Source organism: Ornithorhynchus anatinus, chromosome 1 (genome assembly GCF_004115215.2).
Source record: "Ornithorhynchus anatinus isolate Pmale09 chromosome 1, mOrnAna1.pri.v4, whole genome shotgun sequence".
In the NCBI taxonomy this organism is placed as follows: Eukaryota; Metazoa; Chordata; class Mammalia; order Monotremata; family Ornithorhynchidae; genus Ornithorhynchus; species Ornithorhynchus anatinus.
The window spans coordinates 126642743-126664025 of record NC_041728.1 but is presented as its reverse complement, the minus strand read 5'-3'; the positions used below and the strand labels follow the sequence as shown (position 1 = coordinate 126664025).

At 41.5% G+C, this 21283-nt stretch overlaps 1 long non-coding RNA gene across 2 annotated transcripts in view; it reads right to left on the bottom strand.

Moving 5' to 3' along the window:
- LOC120638536 overlaps positions 1–21283 on the bottom strand; it is a 170837-nt gene that overhangs the window by 105529 nt on the left and 44025 nt on the right. The gene's annotated exons all lie outside the window — the stretch shown is intronic.

Below are 21283 nucleotides of genomic sequence, written 5' to 3'. Positions count from 1 at the left end.
TCTAGGAAAGCGTTACATTGGACAGAATCGTCAGAGACACAGAAATTTAGAGAAGAGATTTTGAGAGTCAGAGGCCCATCAGATAGGAAACAGCCTTCTTGGCCCAGATGTACAAAATATAATCCTCAAGGGCGGGGAATATGTCTGTGTTACTGTTATAGTGTATGTTCTCAAGTGCTTAGTAAGTGCTCAATAAATGCGATTGACTGACTGATGAGTGGAGGCTGGACTTGACCTGTCTGGGGCAGGGAAGTAGGGAACGAGAGCCTGAAGCTAAGCTGCCATTTTGGCAGTCTCCACCTTCATGCAGGCTTTCAGAGAGTAATAGGGGGTGAAGGGAGGCTATCCAAGCCCCAAAACATATGGGACTGAAGCAAATAGTGTTTCCCCCATAAATCCTCTTTCATAAGGAGGGAACAGTGGAGAAATGATTGTCCACATTATTCTAAGGTTCATGTCTTCTCCCCGCCTCTAGACTGTGCGCCCTTTGTGGGCAAGGGCTGTCTCTCTTCATTGTTTTGCTGTACTAAGCACATAGTACAGTGCTCTGCATACAGTAAGCGCTCAATAAATACCATTGAATGAATGAATTCCAAGGGCCTCTTCACTTACAAACATTAGTCTTGACAATAACACTTCAAATAAATGTTTCCCCAACGACATGTGTTACTTTTCCCTTTTCAAATTATTTTCACTACTCTTTCTTTTTGTATGGTATTTGCTTATCCCTTGTAATTGTCAAGCACTACTCTAAGCACTGGGGTAGATACAAGTTCATCAGGGCAGACAATCCCTGCCCCACATGAAGCTCACTGTGTAAGCAGGGGGGAGAACAGGCACTGAAGCCCTATTTTGCAGATGTGAAAACTGAAGCACAGAGAACGTAAGTGGCTTGTCCAAGGTCACACAGCAGGCAACTAGCAGAGCTGGGATTAGAACTCAGGCCAATCATTCAATGGTTAATCAGTCAGTTGTCTAACCTTAATACTGAGCAGACTAAAATTTACAAGCTTCTATATGCCTCTTTTTATCATGACCTTGCTTGTTCACCAAGATTTTGCCTCTAGACTCTAATCTCCCCACCAGACTCCTCTAGAGAAGCAGGGAGGCCTGGTGAAATTAAAACAGACCTGGGAGTCAGAGGATCTGGATTCTAATTCCAGATATGCCACTTATAACCAGGAGGCTGAAAGACTCATCACTTCACTGTTTGTTGAGAGTAACTGTCCAGCACAGCTCCAGGTACATGGAAGGCCTAACAGTGCTTCTTCCTTTAGGGAGTTCGTAGGGAGGAGAAACTATGCTGTGTGTGACCATGGGCAAGTCACTCAACTTCTTTGTCCTTCAGTTCCCTCATCTGCAAAATGGAGTTTTAATACCTGTTCTCCATCTTACTTAGACTGTGAGCGCCATGTAGAACTTGATCTTTTATCTACCCCAGGGCTTAGTATCATGCTTTGTCATTAGTAAGTGTTTAGCAAAAAAACACAGCTATTATACTAAGCTCTTGTGGGCAGAGAACATTTCTAACAGCTTTGTTGTATTCTCCCAAGCACTTAGTAGAGTGTTCTGCACACAGTAAGCACTCAGTAGCTATTGATTGATCATGATTTTGCTGCAGTAACTTCAACCATTCTTTAACCTAGGCCAAAGCCCTCTTGATGATGGCGACTAGAGTATATAATAGTGTATGCAGGACACTTTCCCTCAGATGCTCTAATTTCATCCTCTTACCTTTTGTTGGGAAAAAAAAATACAGTTCCAGCCATCCACTACCTCTACAGGGAATGCATTATTTACAAAGTAAAGAGAAGAAAACCAATTATCTAGTGAATTCAATCAATATAAACATCCAATCACCATCATGGTGACTAAAGTTGGAACAAAGCAAAAAATATCTTTATGTAGCAGGGGATTTATTATTGTTTTATTGGGTAAGAATCACCCAGATCATTGAAATAAAATTTGACTTTGCCTATGTCTCCCTAGGCCAAAGTGATTTGGGAAAATGGGGGGACTGTGAATTAAATGAATGGTGGAATTTGTGCTTAATTTTCCCAATCTCTACCATTTCTGAGATTCATGATGTGGAAGTTATAGGTCTTTTGTTCCTTTTTCAGCCCACTTTTGGGTAATTTTTTTTTAAGGAAATTTGAATTGTAAGGTTAGTTAAATACCATTTAATAGTAAAATTAACAGAGTTCTATAGTGGGCAAAATGCTAGTCAGGAATAAATCAATTTAGAGAGACAAGCCTAGTTAGTGACTTTTTCTGTTGCCTAATGCTCTCTGAGCAAATGTTACAAGTACCAATAATTTTTATTAATGCAGAGAATATGTGGTAAATATATTATGATTTTCACTAGAATATGAACCTAATCACTCAGTTTCCAAACTTGGATAGCACTATATTGCAAATCTGCCCTAAAATATCTAATCATCATCATAATTATGGATTCTGTTAAGTACTATGTGTCAAGCATTGTATTAAGCACAGGGGTAGAAACAAGATCGTTATGTTCCACATGAGACTCTCAGTTTAAGCAGGAATTGAATCCCCACCATGCAGATGAAAGAATTGAGGCTCAGAGAAGAGAAGTGAGTTGTTGAAGGTCACAGAGCATAAGAGCACCTTCCCTCCTCAAATCTCACAACTACTCTCCCACCATTCAAAGCTTTATCAAAGGCACATCTCCTCTAAGAGGCCTTCCCAAACCATGCCCCCACCCTTTCTTCTTCTGCCACTTGCTTCTGCATCACCATGATTTGTTCCCTTTGTTTTTTCCCCCTCCCATCCCCACAGCACTTATGTACATATCTGTAATTTATTTATATGGATGTCTACCTCCCCACCTCTAGACTGTGAGTTCACTGTGGGCAGGGACTCTGTTCATTATTCATTCAATTGTATTTAATAATAATAATAATGTTGGTATTTTTAAGCACTTATTATGTGCAGAGCACTGTTCTAAGCACTGGAGTAGATACAGGGTAATCAGGTTGTCCCACATGAGGCTCACAGTCTTAATCTCCATTTTCCAGATGAGCTAACTGAGGCACAGAGAAGTTAAGTGACTTGCCCACAGTCACACAGCTGACAAGCAGCAGAGCTGGGTTTCGAACTCATGACCTCTGACTCCTAAACCCATGCTCTTTCCACTGAGCCACGCTACTTCTCGTGAACTAACTTGTGATTTACAGAACTTGTGATTTACTGAACGCTTACTGTGTGCAGAGGATTGTACTAAGTGTTTGGAAAGTACAATACAGCAATGAAGACAATCCCTGCCCAAAATTAACTTATAATCTTCTATTGTATTTTCCCAAGCGCTTAGTAAAAGTACTCTGCACCCCGTAAGCACTCAATAAATACAACCGAATGAATGAATGTGGCTTAGGCAGGATTAGAACTCAGGCTCAATGATCCAGGCCTGTGCTCTTTCATTCATTCAGTCTTATTTATTGAGTGCTTATTGTGTGCAGAGCACTTTCCACTAGGCCATGCTTTAATCTTGCCCAGTGTTAAAAGCCCATTTTTAAAATATGAAAAGTGATGATGCCAACTTATCAGTACCACCTCAGTGCATCCTGGTTGTTCTTAACAGCTGACCTTGGATAGCCAACATCAAAATAGGGAATGGATAGAAAATCAAGTCAGATTGTTGAGTTTGCATGATTTGCCTTTTTTAGGATGAAGAAAACAACTCTGTCCTTGGAGCTAGGTTTCCCAAATACACCTTGGTCATCTAGGGATTTGAAAAGGAGAGATTTCCAAAAGCTACCAACTTCCTCAAAGTGAAAATAAACTGAGACTGGGGGAACTGTCAGAAGAACTGGGGGTAGTAAGGTGGCCTTAGGAGCCCCACTTGACAGGTATTCATGAATGCTTATAGGTTTTGCTCTTTGTATCCTCTCCAGGATTTCCTTCCCTTCTTCCCCAGACAATTGCAGAGAAGCTCCTCTCATCTCTCTTTTATCTGTCAAAATGGCCCAGAAGAAAGAAAGATTTTAGCCCTGCAATTGTCCCCTTCTGCTTCCTGAGAGGTATTACGACAATGACAGTCCCTGAACTTTGAAGTGATAGCCCACCCTCCCATGCACATAAGACTTCAGCTAGGGGAAATAGCACAAAACACAGTTGCTAGGCAAAATGATTTGCCATTTTTCCCTCTGGATGCCTATTTTTATTTTCACAAGTTCCTATTTGTGAATGCACTCTCCCTCTTGGGGCCAGCCGAGATGACCACTCCTGTTACCGTTGCATAATGCTCCATGCTTTTCTTCAGAGGGGCAATTTGGAAGATCTCCCGCTTCCTCTCCTTTTCAACCCCACAGAATCCAAGCCTGGTTTTCAAGCCCTATAAAATTAATGACTAACAGTATGTGGGCACCTTTAGGACTTTCCCAGCCGATGACCATTTCCCACTTGGGTGAAACTCTCACTAAGTCTGTCCTTTCATGTGGCATTGACGGAAGCAGTTGAATCCACCAAATATTAGAGGGGTGTCTCCTGCACGTTGCCCAAGCGGGTGATTATCATTACCCCCTAGAGATGTTATCATTATTATTACCATTATTAGTATTATTGCATTTGTTAAGCATTTAGCATGTGCCTAGCAAGCACTGTTCTAAGTGCTGGAGTAGATACAAGTTAATCAGGTTGGACACAATCCATGTCCCACATGGGGTCAAAGTCTAAGTAGAAGGGTGAAATAACCTATTATGAAAGTGCTTTAAGCAAGCTTGAAAAGACTCCTTATGAGGCTGAGAAGCAGCGTGGCTCAGTGGTAAGATCCTGGGCTTGGGAGTCAGAGGTCATGGGTTCGAATCCCAGCTCTGCCACTTGTCAGCTGTGTGACTGTGGGCAAGTCACTTAACTTCTCTGTGCCTCAGTTACCTTATCTGTAAAATGGGGATGAAGACTGTGAGCCTCACGTTGGACGACCTGATTACCCTGTATCTCCCCCAGTGCTTAGAACAGTGCTTTGCACATAGTAAGTGCTTAACAAATACCAACATTATTATTCTCTGTGCCTCAGTTACCTCATCTGTAAAATGGGGATGAAGATTGTGAGCCTCACGTGGGACAACCTGATTACCTGTATCTACCCCAGCGCTTAGAACAGTGCTCTGCACATAGTAAGCACTTAACAAATACCAACATTATTATTATTTTTCCTTCAGTCCAACAGAGGTCTGATAATAATTATGGTATTTGTTAAGCGCATACCTATGTTTCAGACACTCTACTAAGCACTGGGGTTTTCTTTCACTTTACTGAAACAGGACATAAGACATCATTCTGGATTGTTTTCTATTTGGGGTATAGAATCCTTTGCCAAGAACCTAACTTGAATGGGGCATGTCTGATCACTAAAGTGGAGAATTGCCAAAAAAAGGTAAAAAGTAAACCAAGATTAAGTGAAGGGGTCTCAGTTATAGGTGAGACCAATTCACTGCACAATCAAAAATTTTTTTTTTTTTTAAAAGCCATGATAAGCCCTCTCCCAAAAAGTGCAAATTGACTAATCACCTGATCACAGTCCCTCCCTTATTTATAATGACTTTGAGATCCTGAGCTATAATTGAACCTGGACCCCCTTCTAACAGTAATAACAACAACAACCGTGGTATTTATTGAGTGCTTACCTTGTGCTAGGCACTGTATTAAAAGACTGGAGTAGTTACAAGCAAATCATGTTTTAGCACATAGTCCCTTTCCCATACAGGGCTCACAGTCTTAATTCCCATTCAATGGATGAGGGAACAGAGGCCCAGTGAAGTGACTTGCTCAAGGTCACACAGCAGACACGTGGTGGAACCAGGATTAGAACCCAGTTCCTTTTGATATCCAGGCCCGTGCTTTATCCACTAGGCCATGATGTTTCTCCAGTGAACCCCCATCATTACCCTGCTATGTCATACCATTAAAATGTGCTCTCATAACTGATAATAATTGCTGTGTTTGTTAAGTACTTACTATGTGCCCAGCACTGTACTAAGTGCTGAGGTAGATACAAGATAATCAGGGCAGTCATCGTCCCTGCCCTGGAAAGGGTTCTAAATAGGAGGGACAACAGAGGCTTAATCTCCATTTTTCAGATGAAGAAACTGGGGCACAGAGAAGGTCACACAGCAGGTAGATAGCCGAATCAGGATTAGAACTTGGGTCTTCTGACTTCTAGACTCATGCTCTTTCCATTAGGCCATGCTGCATCTAATCACATATGGACCCTTCTCAATCTGTGTAAAGACTGCCACATACTCAACATGTATTAGCTCCTTAAATTTGGAGGAGCCCATTTAACACCTCCCAACTTCTCTCCCTCCATTTCCCCAGCACAGGCCTCAAAGCTCAACCTTGATTCCTACTTGTTCAGTCCCTCCACAACTGCTCTTGCCTCTGATCTGTCACCTTTAACCCTGAGCTTGACTACCCTAACTGCATGATTGGGGTAGCCATTCCTGTATCCTCAAATCACAGAATGCCTTCCAAATATCATCCCAGGACTATGATGCCCACCTTCCATTTCTCCAGTTTGAAGCAGTAGGGTTGCTGGATTGGGGAATGGAAGGACAGAGAAGATCTGAGGAAATTGTGGAGTACCAAGGTGGTGTTGAGAGATACCATGGATCTGGGAGTCGAGTCATGGGTTCTAAGTCCCAACTCAACTAGCCTGCTGTGAGACATTCTACAAGCAACCCTGTACTCTCTTGTACTTGAGTTATTTAATAAAAAGAAGCTTTGAAAGATTCAAAAATCAAGGGATGGTTATTGTGGGTCCTGAAGCAGGTTGAAATAAGTGTTATGATTCTGGGGCAAAGTTAGAGTCCAGGGAAGGGGTCAGTTATGTTGGCTTATTGCAGGAAGGAATGTATATGACTCATTTTCTCTTCGGGTGACTGATGAGCAAGGCAAATGTGATTCTAGCTGACACCAAAAACTAAGGGAAGGAAGCAATTCTGCGTTTGTTCACTTTCAATTGCACTGAAGAGAAACACAATCGATGACATATTGGTTATTTGGCTCACAATTGGTAGGAAAGGAGTAAGACTTAGGGAAGATGTGATCATCGTATATTGAAAAATGTCACAGAGCATAAGAGAAATATTGAAGGAGAATATATTCCGGCAGTATGTTGTATAAATAAGCTATTTGCAAGTATAGGCAGAGGTTAGTATGGCCTGTAAACTTCTTGTGATACCTGAATTTCAATTCTCCTGGTGTTAAAAAAAGGAAAGAATTACCTCTGGGGATGTGTATTCAAATGTTTCTAACCAAAAATGAATTGGATGGTCACCTTTTGAGCTTCATTTGTGCTCACCACCCAAATATCCACACAATTTGAAAAAACTTAATATTCCAATCAGGTTTGGGATTCACAAAGTGAGATCTCATTATTTCTGTTTCTCTATGTGTACACTACATGAATTTGCAATGCTACTTTATGGAATCGTGGCTAGTCTGGGGAACCATGAGTAACTTGAATAAGCAAACTCATGGATAAGGATTTTCAAATTACATTATTCTTCAGTCTCTGACATTTTGAAGTAGTTTTTATTGGTACTGCTGAAAGAGGCTGCTGATTTTACTTTCTATTAACATCATATTAGGGACATATTTGAATCCTTTTTTTTTCCAAACCCCCACATTCAGTCTGTCACCAGATACTGTCAGGTTTTCCCCCACATTTCCAAGACCTGTCCCTTCTTCTCCATCCAAACGACCGCCTCACAAGTTCAGGCACATGTAATATTCCAATATTCCAACATCGACCTCCTTACAGAACCCTCTGCCTTCAGTCTGGCCCTTCTTCACTCCATACTTCTCTCTGGATCATTTTTCTGAAATGATAATCTGCACTTATACTACCCTCAAACTCATTAAAGCCCAGAAGAATGGATTATAACTAGGGCAGAAACTCCTAACCAGGCCTTAATGGCCTGGGAGTCAGAGGACCTGGGTTCTAATCCCTACTCTGCCACTTGTTTGCTATGTGACCTTCAGTTTTCTGTCCCTCAGTTTCCTCGTCTGTAAAATGGAAATTCAATACCTGTTCTCACTCCTACTTAGACTGTGAGCCCCCTGTGGGAAAGGGAACGTGTCCAACCTGATTATCTGGAGTTTAACCCAGCATTTAGTACAGTGTTAGGCACATAGTAAGTGCTTAAATAACACACATTATTATTTAAGCACTCAATCAGTTCTGACCCTATTCATTATTTCCACTTCACCCCAGCTCTTATTCTTCATACAGACAAGTCAGTGTCCCTGTCCTAGATGAGTCTTACAGTCTAAATAGGAGGAAGAGCAGGTAGTTAATCTTCATTTTACAGATGAGGAAATTGAGGCAGAGAAGTGAAATGATTTGCCCAAGATTACATTCATTCATATTTATACTTTTATATTTATCTTATAATAATTTATATTTGTATTCATATTCATATTTCACATTCATATTTGATGGGGGCTTATTGTATAATGCTCTGCACACAGAACGTATGGGAGAGTACAATTTAACAATAAACTGACATACTCCTTGCCCACATTGAGCTCACAGTCTAGTGGGAGAGATAGATATTAATATAAATTACAGATATGTACATCATTGCAGCAGACATGTGGCAGACCCAGGATTAAAACCTAGGTCCTTTGATTACCAGGCTCATGCTCTTTCCACTAGTCCACATTACTTTTCTGGAAATCACATATAAGTCCACATAGATTCTTCCAGGCTCAACATGACTGAATTTTCTACAAATTTATCATTGCAGTATATTGGGGAAGTACCCAGGCCACATTGCAGATTTAATTCCTCTTGAAGATAAATAGACCATAAACCCTTGAAACGTTTTGTGACAGGAGGGGCCTTTTGTTAGAATATAATATATATAATGCTATAATAGAGAAGCAGCGTGGCTCAGTGGAAAGAGCATGGGCTTCAGTGTCAGAGGCCATGGGTTCTAATCCCAGCTCTGCCACTTATCAGCTGTGTGACTGTGGGCAAGTCACTTAATTTATCTGTGCCTCAGTTACCTCATCTATAAAATAGGGTTTAAGACTGTGAGCCTCACATGGGACAACCTGATTACCCTGTATCTACCCCAGGGCTTAGAACAGTGCTCTGCACATAGTAAGCACTTAACAAATATCAACATTATTCTAATGTTCATTACTTAGCTAATCCCAGGCCTGGCAATCAGAAGTGTACTGGCATTTAAGTGATTTTGGCCCATTTTTTTTTCAACTGGTTATTTCCTTAGGTGGACTCGTTTACACTTTCCTTCTGTTAAAGGGCATTGCTGTGGACTCAGGGAAATATTGAAGCTAGAACATAGGGAAAAGAGATGTATTTGGCAATTTCCCTGGTTACAAGAAATGATTGGGATAATATGTAAATGAAGCAGAATGTTGGGGAAAAGCTCATCTTTTAACGAGGTATATAACTTTAACCTTATACTCAGTCATCCCCATTTTTGATAAATGCCCTATTTCTTTTAGAGGCTTCCTGTGGGACAGGGACTGTTTATGATCTAATTTTGTATTACCCCAGCATTTATCAATTAATATCATAATTAAGAAGAAATGAGGAGGTCTCCTTTTGGTATTTTTCACCAGGGCAACCACAAAATATGAACAAAATTTATACTAAACAGCCTTCAGTTTGTTAAGCTTGGAATAATGCTCCAAAGTATAATAATGATGAGGTAATAATGATGATGATCATCAAAATTGTGGTATTTGAACTAAGTGCTGGGGTAGATGGAGTACAATCATATCAGACAAGGTTTCTGATCTTTACTGAACTCATAGACGAAGTAAGAGGGAGAATAGGTATCTGATGCCCATTTTTACAGTTGAGAAAACAGAGTCAGACAGAAGTCAAGTAATCACCCAAGGCAAATGGCTTGGTCTGGGATTAGAACCAGGTCTCCTGATTGCCAGGCATGGGCTCTATCCACTAGGCAGCACTGCTTCTCCAGTCTTGGGCTGCTCACCATTTCCATGGTGATAAATGAGTCATGTTACAAAGGCTCCTGGGGGCTTTTCTCACAGTATCTAGGAAAATAAGAACCTGGATATGGCTTGCTTTTCTTGATTTCTCTGCTTGTGCCCTGAATATGGTTAATGAAAGGTGAGGACACTGATGAACTCAGAGAAGGATTCAGAGAAGGAAGAGAAGTAGCGTGGCTCAATGGAAAAAGCCCGGGCTGGGGAGTCAGAGGTCGTGAGTTCTAATCCTGCTGCCTGTCAGCTGTGTGACTTTGGGCCAGTCACTTTACTTCTCTGGGCCTCAGTTCCCTCATTTGGAAACTGGGGATGAAGACTGAGAGCCTCACGTGGGACAACCTGATTACTCTGTATCTACCCCAGCGATTAGAACAGTGCTCTGCACATAGTAAGTGCTTAACAAATACCAACATTATTATCATTATTCCCTACCCAGGAAGAAGGAAGTTGAACTCGGTGATTTTTCAGTGGCTTAGAAGTAGCATCATCTAGTGCTGTTGGAGCATGGTCCTGGAAGTCAGAAGGACCTCCACCTGTCTGCTGTGTGACCTTGGGCAAGTCACTTCACTTCTCTGTGCCTCAGTTACCTCATCTGTAAAATGGAGATTCAGACTGTGAGCAGTAGCTGATGGCCAACCCGAGGAGCTCGTATCTACCCCAGAGCTTAGTATAGTGCCTGGCACAAAATAACTGCTTAACAGATACCTTAAAATCAACAACAGTGAAATAGAAATCCCACCCCATTATCAAGGCCTATGACTAATCATCATTCTAGAGATCTCATTTCTAGAATTCCTTCCTACCTATTGCAGGTGACTTTGGGGAGTAGAAAACTCTAGAAGGCATATAAGAATTAGAGACTTCTGGAGAGCAAAGAATGTCCAATTGGGAAGCACTTTGCCTGTGTTTAAGACTGGAAGCCATTGAGCCTGCATTGTATTTCCACTCTTTCCCCTGATTCACCATTCATTTACAGTGCGTGAGTCAGTCAATCAATGGTATTTATTGAGCTCTATGTGCAAAACACAGTACTAAGCACTTGGGAGAATAAACAGAATTAGCAGACACATTCCCTGCCCATTATGAGGCTACAGTCTAGAGGGGGATACAAACATTAAAATGAATAATTTTTAATATATGATATATAAGTTAAAGATATATACACAAGTACTGTGGACTCAGGGTTGGGGGAAATAATCCTTGGTTTCGGTTCTGATTTGTAAAATGGAAACATCACATACTTGCTTACATTCTGTTAGATCAGTGAGTTGTATTATGACTTGAACACCTTCCCTATTACATGCTCCATAGAACATCATACAATTTTTTCAGGCATAATAGTAATAATAATAATAATTATGGTATCTGTTAAGTGTTTACTATGTTCAAAGCACTGTACTAAGCACTGGGGTAGGTCCCACTTGGGAGTCACAGTCTAAGTAGGAGGGAGAACAGGTATTGAACTCCATTTTCCAGATGAGGTAACTGAGGCACAGAGAAGTTAAGTAACTCACTCAATATCACACAGAAGACATGTGGCACAACCCAGGTTCTCTGACTCCCAGGCTCATGCTCTTTCCACAAGGCCACGCTGCCATTTCCATAGTCAGAGGAAAAATGTTAGGGAGAATAGACTGTTGTTCTGATTAATTCCGTGGCTTTTTTTTCATATACTTATGCATTTCTTTTTAATCCACACCTGAATTTTGGGCTTTGGAGTTAAATATATAAGTTTGCATACGAAAGGCTGTGGAATACATTTTAAAGATGCTGGGGCTGAAATCCTGAAATGAGAATGGCATAAAAAAAAGAGTTGGGAGAGAACCACCTGAGGGTCCAAAGTTTGTTAGGTTAGCTTTAAACTTCTAGATTATGCATCACTGCATATTCACATTGGCAGGCCATGCCAGCCAGGGAGGATGGAGGGATGTGTGCAGGTTGGCAAAGGAAGAATTAGTTTTTCCTGCCAGTGAGAGCGGGGTTGGCTTTGGCTCATCAGTCTAACAGGCCACTCCTACCTCCTCGGCAGACACAAAGGTGGCCAGGATCTTGGCAAAAGGGAAAAAGTCGGGGATGATGAGTCAGGCAGGCCCCAGAAGCAGCAGTAGGTTGAGGTAAGGCCAGAATGTTCAAGCCAGGCAGTCTGAGTTGGGTCTCACCCTTGAGCATCTCAGTCAGGGGGTGGCTAATGCCTGCTTTCTCTTTACCAGAGCACCTAGGTGGCAAGAAATCAATCAAATCACTTACACTGTGGTATTTGCAGGAATTAGGCTTCCACTTCATTCATTTCCATCAGCTAGACTGCAGGCTCACTTCATGATACCCTACTGGAGGTTTCTCATTGCCAGACACTCAGTAGTCGGCAGCAGCGGTTAATATTCTGTTTTTAGCCTCTGATGCAATCATAAGGTGGGAAACCAAAGTGTTTTCCTATTTTAGTCATTGCAGCTTTTTAGAAGAGCCAGCAAGGTCAACTACCTTTGTTCAAGACCAGTAAAAATAGACTATTTTAAAGGCAGCCTTGGCTAGAAAAGTTTATTACTGATTAACAATTTTCCAGGACACACACACACACACACATTTCAGCATCTACAAGTTGATACAGCTTCTTAAGATTATTTGAATCCTTCCCTTTCCTCTCTCTGTCACCATATCATGCACTGTTTTCAGCTTTTAGAGGACCACAAAGGAGAAGCAAAAGGTTTAAATAGAACTCAGGGGTTTGCAGGAACCGAAGTGGCCACAGTTCTCTGATGCAAGGCATCATAAAGCCAAGGGCTGTTCTTCCATGTATATGCCATTAAAACACTGCAATATGCTATGTGGGAGATGGTGGCATCATCCCAAAAATGTCCAGAAAGGGAAAGCAAATTCACATCCAGAACGGCGTGGTTTTAGCGGTCCCTGGCCTGCGGCAGAGAGAATACAATTAGATGACCTCCTGAGATTTCTTCAAGACCGATATTTCCAGGTTTCCAGAAATTGGATGAAGTATAATGAAGGATTTCATGGATGGAGTTAACCCTCATTTATACTTTTCCTCTCTGAGGTGCCCATTTTTCATTTTGAGTGTAGGGGTGGAAAGTAAATAGAGAATGTTTGAGGGAATGAAGAATTCTGGGAGCTGACAGATTTTGAAGAGCTAAAGAGAAACCACAAAAGCCACCATTTTGGGTCTTTTCTGCCCATACTGGAAAATCTCAGGTTTAGAATGGGCAACTGGAATGGTCTGAGAGTGTATCTTCAAAAGCTTAAGTAATAATACAGGCCGTGGATAGTGTCCAACCTGATTTGCTTGTATCCACCCCAGCACTTAGTACAGTGCCTGGCACACAGTAGGCGGTTAACAAATACCACAATTATTATGATGATTATTAATACTTATTGAGCACCCCCTGGGTGCAGTGCACTGTACTAGTAGTCCATCAATGACATTTACTGAGCCTTATGTGCTAAGCACTTGGGAGAGTTCAGTGCAACAGAACTAGAAAGACAAGTTTACTGCCCAAAATGAGTTTACAGTACTAAGCATTAAGGAAGTTCAAAACAAAGTGTCACTTTTCTTGCCCACCAAAGCTTATACTCTATCAGCAGAAACATTCACAAATACTCATAGAGTAATTAAAATAAGTAATTGAATTTTCAACTTCATAAAAAAATGAAAGTGCTGAGAATAGTAAAAACAAATACATACTTTCTAGAAATGACTGTTGGGTGTGGGGAAATTAAGGTGTGGGGAATTAATTGGGAAAGACTTGCTGGAGAAGCATTCAATCATATTTATTGAGCATTTACTTGTGCAGAACACTGTATTAAGCCCTTGGGAGAGTACAATATAACAATAAACAGACATTCCCTGCCCCAAAAGAGCTCACAGTCTAGAGGGGGAGGCAGACGTTAATACAAATAACTTATAAATATGAACATAAGTGCTGTGGGGCTGGGAGGATGAATAAAGGGAGCATGTCAGGGTGACACAGAAGGGAGAGGGAGAAGAGGAAAGGAGGCTTAGTCATGGAAGGCCTCCTGGAGAAGATGGGCCTCTAGACTGTGAGCTTGTTGTGGGCAGAGATTGTCTCTCTTTATTGCTGTATTGTACTTTCCCAATTGCTAATACAGTGGTCTGCACACAGTAAGCACTCAGTAAATATGATTGAATGAATTATTGTGCCTTCATTATAGCTTTGAAAGGGGAGAGAGTAATTGTCTGTCGGATCTGAGGGAAGGAGGGAGTTCCAGGCCAGAGGTAGGCAGCGAGATAGATGAGATCAAGGTACATTGAAAAGGTCAGCATTAGGAGTGAAGTGCACAGGCTGGGTTGTAGTAGGAGAGTAGAGAGGTGAGGTAGGAGACAGGCTAGTATATGGGAAGGGTCATGGTCTGACACAGATCAGAAAGGAAGAAGCTCCAGGCTGGGAGAACAGTGTGAGTGAGAGATGGAGGTGGGAGAGTCAAGAGTAATGTTAAGATATAGGTATTTTGGTATGAATGGAGAGAATGAGGCAGGCTGAAGACACAGAATCAATTTCCCCCATCATGTCTGTGGGGTGAGCTCCTATGGCTCCAATTTTTTTTGTATAGTATTTGTTAAATGCTTTTTATGTGCCAGTCACCAAACTCAATTAATCTACTACTTTTGACTCTTTATGAACAAGAGAGTCAGACATGTTTTCTCAAAAATAGGTTTCACCACCTTCAACCCTGCAACCATCACTCTTAAAAAAAAAAAAAAAAAAAAAGAAAAGAAAAACCCTACAAAAGTCAGAAGCAAAAGTCAATACCTCTACAGTCAAGTCTCCACATGCTCCTCAAACACTGAGAAACTCAGTGACCCTGTCTGGGGAGAGCAGAATTTATCCTTTGCTCTATTAGAAAAATGGGACCTCATCTAGATTTATGGGCCTGCACTAAATGTTAGGGAATTATTATGCACCATTCCAGAGTTTACCGAATTTACAGCCATTACTTCCTAATGAATTCTGGTGGAACTGACGATTTAAATCAATTCCACCGTACAGAAGTACAAAAAGGAGGGGAGGGGAAGAAGGAGAAGAGAAGTGGTGACAGTGAGGATGGCCGGGGACCAATGATTTAAAAGTTGAGACACTGAGGAATGCAGCATTTCTAAACACACCTGAAAACGTCCAACCTGGCTGTAACTAATGACATCGCAAATCCAGAGTCTGGGCCAGGACTCAGGAACCCCAAAACCCAACTTTAGCCTGCCCGTAAAATGGAGATTTCTTTTTAATCCTGAAAATCAGCAGAATGAGAAAAATTAAAATGTGTTGGATCTGTCGAGCTTGTCACCTTGAGTCCAGGCTAGTTATTAATGTGCTGTACAGACAGCAGAATGCTTTATTAATTGTATCACTAGCCAGTGATCAATGTGACAAGATTAGCAAAGAGCACAGTGATTCATCAGAGAGTTGTCAAAGGATAATTGCCCTCATACAATGAAAGTGTGCGTAGAGGAAGCAGAAGGGGTGGGCCCCGAAGCAACTAAGGGTCCAGCTAGGAAGGTGTCAATATGATCAAAGCTATCCAAGAATCAAGAAGGCAACATGCATCAAAAGGAATATATTCCTAAAAATTCTCAATTGCAAGGGAGAAAAGTAACTCCAGTTTGTGGTGGGATTAGCATTTGCAGAATTCTTTGAGTTTGCTAGGAAAGAGTTAAATTTTTATTCTTTTATATGTAATCCTGCACCTCTCGACGATTTTTATTAAACACACTTTATAATATTAAATGCCCTTTTTTGTATTTTATTTCCCTTTCCATAGCTTAAACTTGATTATAATGGCAGCTTGAAATACTTTAAAAATCGACTAGGATATGGAGCATATATTTAGAAATTTCTTCATGACATCCTATCATGAGCCAACCCTACAGCATTAAAATATCAGTTGACGCTTTTCTCACTGCAGAGGTGAAGACTGCATGCTATCCAAGGCACAGCCCAGAGACACTATGGTATCATTTTATGATTTGCAAAGTAGTAGGAAATCCCTCACAGAGTATGAAGACTTTAAAGTCCTTTTCAATTGGATCACACACAGTGGATATTCCGGGGAAAGTTGAGCAGAACGACAACAAAAATCAGAGTGAAGCACCTCACTGTCTCCTTTCACAGCAGCTCTCAAATAATGAGAAATGGTAAGTGACCAGTAGGCAATCTATTTTAGAAGAATCATCTGCCCTGTTATCCTGTCAAAATCAGGATGCATAATCCTTTGTGAAAACTGTATTTAAACTAAAGGCATAACTTGTGGAATGCTATGACTCAGAAAGGACACAGAAACACCCTGCTGAAAAAGAATTATCACTTGCCCCTATATAAACTATTCAATTTAGTGAGAAAAATTCCTACCACAAAGCAGAAATCAACCAGAACTACTAATAGCATAATGCTTGCCTCTTCAATCATTCAGTGGTATTTGTTGAGCATTACTGTGTGCTGAGCACTGTGTGGAGTACTTGGAAGAGTACAACACAACAGATTTGATAAACGTTTCATTCATTCAAACATATTTATTGAGTGTTTACTATTTGTAGACCACTGTGCTAAGTGCTTGGGGGAGTACAATACAACAGTAAACTGACACATTAACATTCCCTGCCCACAAGGGGTTTATAGACTAGAGGGCAAGACAGCCTTTTAAAATTAGAGGTGGATAGGTACCGAAGTACTGAAGCACTGTGGGGCTAGGGAGGGGTGAATATCAAAGTACTTAGGCAGAGAAGCAGCGTGGCTCAATGGAAAGAGCCCGGGCATGGGAGTCAGAGGTCATGAGTTCGAATTCCGCTCTGCTGCTTGCCAGCTGGGTGACTTTGGGCAAGTCACTTAACTTCTCTGTGCCTCAGTTACCTCATCTGTAAAATGGGGATTAAAACTGTGAGCCCCACGTGGGACAACCTGATCACCTTGTATCCCCCCAGCGCTTAGAACAGTGCTTTGCATATAGTAAGCACTTAAATACCACCATTATTATTAAGGAAAACAGGCCAAATGCATGACCTAGTGGAAAGATGATGGGCCTTGGAGTTAGGACCTAGGTTCTAATTCCAGCTCTGCCAATTGCCTGCTGTGTGTCTTTCGGCAAGTAACTTAACCTCTCAGGGCCTCAGTTGCCTCATCTGAAAAACAAAGATTCTCTCTCCTGCTAGAACTGGATGTCCAATATGGTACAGGGATTGTGTCTCACCTGATTGACTTCTTTCTACTCCTTCATTTAGAACAGTGTTTGATACATAGTAAGCACCTAATACCATTTTTTAAAAAATGCATGTGACGTGGTGGGTGAGACAGGAAAGTGAGGGCTTAGGGAAGGCCGCTTGGAGGAGATGTGATTTTTGTGGGCTTTGAAAATGGAGAGGGGGTCTGATGGATACAGTGGGGAGTTCCAGTCAATTTTATTTATTGAATGCCTACTGTGTTCAGATCACTGCACTAAGCACTTGGGAGAGTACAATATAATGCAGTTGGTAGACATGCTCCATGCAAAGCCAGAGTACATGAACAAGGGGTGGGTGGTGAGAAAGACAAGGTACAGCGAGATAGTTGGTGTTAGAAGAGTAAAGTGTGCGAGGTGTAATAGAACAACAAAGTGAGGTAGGAGGGGAAAAGTCAATTGATTGCCTAAAATCCAAAAATAAGAAATTGTTGCTTGATGCACGGATTGGAGGGTTTTTTTTTTTTGTTTGTTTTTGTTTTTTTTGTTTTTTTTTAGGAGGGAGTTACCAACTGAATATTTCCTTAGAAAGAATGATCCAGGCAGCAGACACTTAAGGTATTTAAGTGGAGTGGGGAGAGAAAGAAGACAGGGAAGTCAGTGAGGAGGCTGATGCAGTAGTCAAGGAGGAATATAGTAAAAATTGGGATCAACATGGTAGCACGTAGGCTTTAGAGGAGGAGGTGGAGTCTAGAAATGTTGTGAAGCTAGAACCAACAGGATTTGGTGACAGAATGAATTTGTGGGTTGAAAAAAAGAGGTGATGCCAAGGTTATGGGCTTGTGAGACAGGGATGGTGGTGGTGGTGGTGGTGTCTACAGTAACAGTCTCTCCAGTCTAACTCTGGGGGTGTGAGGAAGAAACCCTACATTATTTTCCTTGCATGCTTACAGAGGTGTTATTAGGGTTTAGGAAAAAGAACACAAAAGAAAGAGCCAGGAACTCAGCCACCAAATAAAAGATGTCCTTGAATAGATGATTTCCCTACTTTGTTCCTCGTTCTTCCTTTCCTACCCCTTCCTCTGCCTCCCAGGGATTTTGTGAAGATCAGTTGAGACTGGTAGGACATGAAATGCAACTTGAAAAAGGCATAAAAGGGAAGGGAAAAGCATTCTTTAAAGATCATATATCACCAGGAGGAGATGGAGTTTTGGGCCAGATAGCCATCTGACCTTCAGTAAGGAAGGGAGGGCTGTGGTTTAGAAAGCATGTAGTTCTCTGATGAAGGATATAGAAGTGGATACAAATACTGGATCTTTAATAATAATAATTATGGTGTTTAAGCACTTACTATGTGCCAAGCACTGTTCTAAGAGCAAGGGTAGATACAAAGTAATCAGGTTGTCCCATGTGGGGCTCACAGTCTCAATCCCCATTTTTCAGATGAGGTAACGGGCACAAAGAAGTGAAGTGACTTATCCAAGGTCACACAGCAGACAAGTGGCAGAACTGGGATTAGAACCCAGAACCTCTGACACCCAAGCCTGTGCTCTTGCCGCTAGGCCATGATGCTTCTACTACATGCTCTATGGAAGTGGTGTGGGGTAATAGAATGAGCATGGGACTGACAATCAGGAGACTTGGATTCTAATCCCAGCTCCACCACCTGCCTGCTAGGTGATCCTAGATAAGTCACTTGAGACTCAGTTTACTCATCTGTAAAGTGGAGATAAAGTGTAGGTTTTCCCTCAGACAGTGAGCCTCCGTGGCACTGATTAGCTTGTTTTTATTTCAGTGCTTCACACACAGTAAACTCTTAATACCCAACACGTGGAACAGTGCCCAGTGCTTAGAACAGTGCTTGGCACATAGTAAGCGCTTAACAAATGCCATCATTATCACTGTTATTCTTATTTTTTATGCTATATAAATGCTTTCTATGTGCCAAGCACTGTTGTAACCACAGGGATAAAATCAAGTTGATCAGGTTGGACACAATCCCTTTCCATGTGGGACTCACAGTCTAGTTAGGAGGGAGAACTGGTATTTAATCACCATTCTACAGATGAGAAAACTGAGGCACAGAGATGCTAAGTGACTTTCCCCAGGTCACCCAACAGCTAAGCATAGAGCCAGAATTAAAACCCAGGTGTTCTTTCCACTGTCCATGCTACTTCTCCATTACAAATGTTCAGGTACAGGAAATAACTTTACGCAGAGCACTGGGTCCTGTGGTTCTTCGTTTATATTGAACACAGGACCAGCATGACAAAATCAGATGAACTCAACACCATAAGCTTCTCTTGCTCCTCCCTCTAGAGTATAAGCCCCTTGGGGGCAAGGAACCCTAACTCTATTATCATTCTTCTCTCACAAGCCCATAATCATGGTATTATCCTTGACTCCTCTCTCTCTCTCGTTCCACCCACATATTCAAACCATCATTAAATCCTGTCAATTCTACCTTCACAATGTTGCCAAACTCCACCCCTTCCTCTCCATCCAAACTGGTACCATGCTAATGCACGCATTTATCTTAACCCCGACATCTCCACCCTTTCCTAGAGAAGCAGCGTGGCTCAGTGGAAAGAGCATGGGCTTTGGAGTCAGAGGTCATGGGTTTGAATCCCGGCTCGGCCACTTGTCAGCTGTGTGACTTTGGGCAAGTTACTTAACTTCTCGGTGTCTCAGTTACTTCAGCTGTAAAATGGGGATTAAGACTGCGAGCCCCACGTGGGACAACGTTAGAACAGTGCTCGTCACATAGTAAGTGCTTAACAAATACCAACATTATTATTATTTTTAACCTTATTAACCCACCTTTATTGTATGAGTCTACTTGCTGACCTCCCTGCCTCCTGTCTCTTTCCACTCCAGTCCATCCTCCATTCTGCTGCCCAAGTCATTTTTCTCAAAAGCATTTGGACACTTTCTCCCCACTACTCAAGATACTTCAGTGGCTGCCCATCAAGCAAAAACTCCTCACCATTGGCTTTAAAGCACTTGACCACGTTGCCCCCTCCTACTTCACCTCACTGCTTTTCTACTAAAACAGCCTGCACATTTTGTTCCGCTGGTTCTAACCTTCTCATTGTAACTCGATCTCGTCTATCTCACCACCGACCTCCCACTTACATCTTACATCTGGCCTGGAATGCCCTCCCTTTTCACCTCAGATGATTATTCTACCCCACTTCAAAGCCTTATTGAAAACACATCTCATCCAGAAAGCCTTCCCTTACTGAGACCTCCTCTTCTCCCACTCCCTTCTGCGCCACTCATACTTGCTCTTTCATTCATCCTCCCTCCCTTCCCCATAGCACATATGCATATATCTGTATAGATCTGCAATTTATCTATTTCTTCATGTACTTATATTAGTGTCTGTCTCCGCTCTAGACTGTCAGCTCAATGTAGGCAGGGAATGTGTTTGATATTATTAAACACAAAATGTAACTGAAATACTAGACAGGAGATGTAGCTATACAGACTACATTGTTTGCTTCTTTGTCCATGGAGATTTGGGCAGGTAATAAGAGATGTGGAAGGGGAAAGGGCAACAAAAAGAAAGTCTTGAAAATCCACTATTCTCCTGCCAACAGACCTGCTTCATATTCATTCATCTTTCAAATTCGTATTTTTAAAATAATTGAAACTAATTACTGTCTTCTTGTTCCCAGTCTGCAAACCCTCTGATTATTGCAACTTCATGGTTATCTTCAAATGGGCAAAAATTCTCATTTCCCTGATCTCTTTCTGGACCCTGGGTTCTCAAGACAACCTTGGTTCTACTTCGAGAATAAAAAAATCCATTATATGCTTTGGCAAACAGGAACAGTTTTTTTTTGTTTTTTTTGTTTTTTTTTTTTTTTTTTTTAAGAGGTAGCTTCAGCATCACTGGCTTTGTTCAACATTACACCTAGAAAAAGAACTTGGACTAATAATGAACAACAAGGAAGCTGTTTGTAAAGACTCTGTGTACTATTCTGCTGCTACTATTTGAAGGGAAAGTTAAAATTATCATAACACACGGTATCTCCGAAGATAGTCATCAGCTGTTTTTCAGGCAAGGACACTTCAACCTCATCATAACACCAGC